General features: G+C 39.3%; 1 protein-coding gene across 1 annotated transcript in view; it reads right to left on the reverse strand.

Annotated features, from left to right (window-relative positions):
- Window positions 1-6,182, reverse strand: part of csk (C-terminal Src kinase) — a 34,909-nt gene extending 28,727 nt beyond the window's left edge. Inside the window, exon 1 of the mRNA XM_073868743.1 lies at window positions 5,690-6,182. The gene's annotated coding sequence lies outside the window, so the exon portion shown is untranslated. The remainder of the gene's footprint in view (window positions 1-5,689) is intronic.
- Between the last annotated feature and the right edge of the window lie 55 nt (window positions 6,183-6,237).

Consider the following 6,237-nt stretch of genomic DNA (forward strand, 5'->3'; position numbering starts at 1 on the left):
GTTCTGACAGAAACCTCGACACTTGCGGCTGCCCCGAGAATCCCTGGGTGTCTGCGCTCCAGCTCCCACCTCTACAATGGGTCCAATGGTGCACTGGAACAATCCCTCCCAAAATGCATTAAACTTTCGTTTACAAAGACGTGAAACTTATCGAGTGGCCAGGGGCGCTCAATGATATGCCCACACAAAAATCGCGTTAAAAGATGCTTTCCAACAGCTGTTTTAGCATGCCTTGTTAACTTGTGGACCTATTTTTCCAAACGCCCCACACCCGTTCATTCTTCCACTTAGAGCTTGAATAATAGACACTCCAGCCCAGTTGGTGGCGCTAATCCGCCATTGCCAATTGCAAGAATACAAACAAAGTTCCCGGCGCGGAGTAATACCGTACCTCACCGCACAACTAATACAAGTCAATGGAGTTGGCAAAAACTATGATAAAACCTGTTGGAATGCGTATTTTGCAGCGATTTTTGTGTGAGCATACCACTGAACACCCCTGACCACTCGGTGAGTTTCACGTCTTTGTAAACGAAAGTTTAATGCATTTTAGGAAGGATTGTTCCAGTGCACCATTAAACCCATTGTAAAGGTAGGAGCTGAAACACAAACACCCAAAAATTCTCTGGGCAGCAGGCCCGCATATGTCGAAATTTCAGTCCAAACCGTTCTATTTCATCATAAACAATCTGAAAACAGGGCTTTAAGTGTAAAATACCGAACTTGTCCTTTAACTCAAACTGTTTATTTTCGCACTGCTACTGTGGTTACATGCCAAGATACTGCCTACCAGCGGTCTGCATGCGTGTTTGAGGACGCCGACGCAAAAGTATATATGAAAACCGATGCATAGTCTACGCTGTCGCGTCTACGCCGTAGGACGTACGCACAACTATAATGAGCCCTTAAGGCATCGAGGCTATGTGGTAGGACCTACGCAAAACTAATGAGCACTTTTTAGTTCTGACAGTTTGCAACTCTGGCTTGCAGTGCACATAGGGCATGACGGTGCAATCACACTAACAGCGATTTAAGAGTTAAATTTAGCTCTGAAGGTTAACAAGGTTACTGCATTGTTGTTTTTCGCCACCTTAAAATTATTGGTGGGCTGCACAACTTGCGATGGCTACAGCACATATGACCACAAATGATACTGATGGTTTTTGTGTTTTCATAGCCAAGTTATACTGTGAATCATAATAGCCTCTAAGTTATGTGTACTTCATTGATTTAAGTCAAATAATCATGGCAAATTTTTGATATTAAACACATTAACATTTAAGTTAAACTTAAAGTTACAGATGGTACTCAACTACTGAACAAAGCATATCTTCAAGCTTATTTAACTCACATTTTTAAGACAGCAAATGAACTTTCGTTTCTAAGTTTAACCAGCTTGAAATGTTTTACAGTTTATATTTAACTCCAAGGAACACACATACTGAAAATATATTGCTGAAAAAACACTGTAAGTAAGCTCCTTTGAATAAAAGCATTTGCCGAATAAATGATGGTAAAATAAGATGGCGATGCATTTTGATAACGAATCCGTTTCTATGGCACTACACATACCGTACGGCAGTCCCAGCAATTATGGTAGGCTATTCATACTTTATGAAGTAATGCATGTCATTAATATTCATGCGTCAAATTCCTCAGCATTGGGAGACAAAGCCATCCTATGACGGACACAAGGCAACGCAGTATGAAGACGAAGGCTGTGGTGAACACAGAGAGAATGAAATATTACACAGTATGTGAGACAGGGCTGGGCGATATTGACCAAAATAGATATCTCAGTAATTCTGTGATGAATGGCGATATATAATATCTCAATATTTTCTACAAAGTGAATTAAATGTTTACATGCAAGTCAAAGCCTTGTGAGATGTCACTATCATTTTTATTAAAACAACATATGATGAAAATGAAAATGGCATTTCCTAGTATACCGGTAGCTTTTTTACAGCTGCACAACATGTGAGCTGGATGGAAAGCTTATGTATGACCTTCAAGCTTCTGTTGTAAAGAAAGATGTTCATATCAGACCATAGAGATATATTGTCAGAGCTATTGATTTCAATTTAAAAGAACTTTATTGGCATGATCGTGTCACTTACAATATTGCAAAAGCAATGATACATGCAACAAAATGTTCGTTACTATTGTGTTATTGTATGTTTTTAAGTAGAAATTAAGCTAAGGTGCTGGATGAATGGATAGTATTGTCTCATCCCGTATTCCACTGGGAAAAAATACTGATATATATTACCAAATCTTGATATACTGCCCTCCCCCAATGTGATTGATTTGATATATATATATATATATATCAATGACAATGACAGATTCTGCCTTATCTGCTTTTGCAAAATGTAAATTTAATTTCTTAAAGGAACATGCCGACTTTTGGGACTTAAGCTTATTCACCATATCCCCCAGAGTTCATTCATACCCTTTTAACCTGCGTGCATCCTGTAGCGGCGCACTCACTGCTAGCCTAGCTTAGCACAAAGACTGGAAGTAAATGGCTCCAGCTAGCATACTGCTCCAAATAAGTGACAAAATAACTCCAACATTTTCCTGTTTATATGTTGTGATTTGTATAGTCACAGCGTGTTCAAATAACAAGGTCATGAGAGACATAGCCATCTTTTAACCGTATACATACTGGGAACCATATTCTCAGAAGGCGAAGCACTGCTACTTGGCGGAGCAGAGAGTTTGCGCAAGTGTTGCACAATGTGTTGAATGAGAAAGATGCTGCTGACTGTCGGATAGCGTGAAGCATGATGTGCGGCTATCACCATAAAAACTCAAACAAGTTGACTAAAAATTGCGTTTAAAAACAACTCACACCAGAGGGACAGTTGTGACATTTTAAACCATTGCCTGAAAAGGTTAAAAACACAAAACTGGACTTTCACGTTCGAAAATAAGGTGGATATGCCAATCATGTTTTGATACAGATGACGCGTTTACCCCTGCACTGTTTACGGACGTTGTCACGCGCATACTAGTCGAGCACACCTGAAGTTAACATCCAAATCTCTTCACCAAAGTTGTCTATTACTATTTATTTGCCGAATTTTCACGTCCTTCGCACACTCCCTGTGAAGCCTAATGTGTAAACATTGTTGCTGTTCAAGACGCAGGTTGCAATTCTTCTCCAGTTCAGTTCCGTTGGAAGTCACCTAAGGGGGCGTGTACACCAAAGCCTTTAAACGTGGCTGAAAACGGCAATGCGGACGCCGACTGTAGGCGCTTGCCAGCTTTTTTTTCTTTGGTCGCTATTATACTTCTGCTATGTTTATCATTCGTTAAACCATGCACCAGTTGGTTGTTGTGATTTTTGTCCCGCCCCTCCTCCACTGTAATTGGACGGCTGAATAAGAAGTGACATTGTCGAACTGAGCATTTCACCCAAGTTAGATATTTTTCAACTCTCGGCACTCACGCAAAAAAAAAAAACGCTGATTGCCGGTGCTCAGCGTGGACGAAACCCGCCAGCAGCTGGTGTTTTTGAAAAGCGTGGCGCTTCCATTGGAAACAACTGAAAACATGTACCGACCACCTAATACAATGTTTGATCACGAGCAACTGTCAGCATTTGCCACAAAAGTAAAAACAACAAAATATGGACTGTGGATAGGAAGTCAAAACCCGCCATTTTGGTACTGATGTGAGAATGATACCTTACTGGTAAAAAGACAGAACGTCACTGCTTGTGTGAACAGCACATTTTTGTATTTACTAGTAAAGTCATTCTGGTAAATTCATGGTCATTTACCAAAATTAATGTGTGAAAGGCTAATATCTAGCAAAAATGATTTCAAATGCAAATACACCTAAATGTTTGACACCCTTGGTTTATGGGAATTGCAAAGGGCGCTTAAATGGATATAAAAATACCATATAATAGCCTTTACAATGACTCATGTCTTATGTTAGCACGCCTTTTAAGTTCAATGCTGGTCAGCATCATCAACCGGCAAGGCAAAAGCCATGGGTTTGATTCCTAGCGAGCACACGTACCGATAAAACATATAACACTGTAAGTCACTTTGGATAAAAGGCGTCTGGCACATTCATATATGTAAGAAGTGCAATGAAGCGTTGGCTTTAAATGGATCAGTATTTCATTTGAGGAAATGGCATACGATAAGCCCTTGGTGAAGCAGGCAGGAAAGTGATGCATTATTTGTGCTGCACACAAGTTGAAGAGTACACCACAAAACCATTTTCTGCAAAAGGAAAGCACAACGCTTTTAGAAGCAGGGAAACCCCTATTGCAAATAACAGGGACCAAAAAAGCAAAATGCAAAGAAAGAGATTCTGATAGACCTTTCAAATAAACTTGATACAAGGAGCTCTGTGCATGTGTGAATTAAATAGTAGACAGTTGATCATGCATTGGCTTTCTTTAAAGATGCTTAATCTTCAAACTTTAAAGGGATAGTTTACCAAAAAAATGAAAATACGGTCATGATTCTCTCCATCAAATTTTTTAAACTTCTATAAATCTATATATTTTTAAGAATGTTTGTAACCAAAAGATCTGGGGCACTATTGACTTCCATTGTAGGAAAAATTAATACTATAGTATGGAAGTGAATGGTGCCCCAGATCTTTTTGGTTATTAACATTATTCAAAATATCTTCATTTGTGTTCAGCTGAACAAAGACATTTATACAGGGTTGGTGTGAATTGAGGGAAAGTAAATAATGACACAAGTTTTATTTTTTGGTGAACTATCCCTTTAACTGTCACCTATGAGATAACAAGTAAAGTTGATACATTTTTAAGCATCAATAGAAGATTAATGACTATATTAGGCTGTGAAACTGTTTTAAATATACACATGAACTCGTGTGTTAGACATTTGTGCCTTAACCGCCAGTTTAAAGTCGGTATTTTAGCAGAAGGAAGTGACCTTCGATCATCAGCCTTTGTACATCCATCTCTCGTTCATTAATATTAATGAAGCCAGAAGCACACAGAGTACTTTCAGTACTATATTGAGCACCATAATTTGAATAACTGCCCTTTTGATGCGAGATACTTTTAACTACGTAAGGTTTTAATAACTAATTTGGTTTTAAAGCATAACTGACTCATCTGAATAAGTATTATGTAAATAATGTACTTTTTTATTATGTTACCTTGGAATGCAATAACAGCTCTGTTATAATGCAAGTGCTGCTGCAAAAGGCGTAGCTGGTCACATCCAGCCTCCCAGTTGAATGATTTATTCGGACACTAGGGAGCATTTTGTTTGCATCATATATAAATGTGGACACTTTTAAGAAACCATGACAACATAACATACCAGAACTGATGCTAAGAAGGAAACGTAATGGCTGGTGTGGTCCACAATGCAACCTAACTATGCTCCAGGATGAACTGCATGCCTTCAAAGCATTCTGGCTAGTAATGTTTCATAAATGGACATTTATTCAAGGTAATTAACATAACATTGAGCTCCATGTTTAAGCATCAAGTGGCTCTTATTTGGACAGCTGTGAAACAGACCCACTGCACTCAAAATGTACCCGATACTCAAAAACACAATGCATCCATTTTTATGCAATAGGGCTCTAGGATTGAGCAAGCAAATAACAGAGCAAAAAAACGTAGGTGAAAGAATGGAGGTAAGGATTATACGTGTAGATAGAAAGATTACTGTACCTGTCTACGGTAGATTTAAACGTAAAGTCGATTATTTTGGATTGTCCACTTAGTCCATGTATGGGATCGATACAGCAAAAGGTTCAAATCCTCCAGAACGCAAAGGCAGATGAAGATGTGCTCATCTACTGCCTGTGTTTATCATCTGCATTCAATAACAGATCTTCCGGAGCTTTCCTCTAACATTAATGCAGACAAAAGATGATCGGCTCGTGCATGTACATACAACACCTAAACCGTTAAGGCAGCGCGCTATTATTATAAAAACAGAGCGCGTGCGGAAACGAACACTTTTCACGGAAAAACGCAACTGTTGCGGCGTATTGCCGTACTCTTGACCAGTTATCCCGCCTACAGCGAGTCGTTTTTAAGCGTTACGGAAGCGCAGCACACCCTGGGGCTATAGCTGCCTTTTACACACACACACATATAGGCCCCTGAAAAGGAAACGCAATTCTTTACTGCCTGTGTCTTTTACGCATGCGCCTTTAGTAAACGTGCACAAGTGGACGTATTTACGAATTACACTATGGTGGGGGTTTGGCTTA

The sequence above is a fragment of the Misgurnus anguillicaudatus genome, chromosome 6 (genome assembly GCF_027580225.2).
Source record: "Misgurnus anguillicaudatus chromosome 6, ASM2758022v2, whole genome shotgun sequence".
Lineage (NCBI taxonomy): Eukaryota > Metazoa > Chordata > Actinopteri > Cypriniformes > Cobitidae > Misgurnus > Misgurnus anguillicaudatus.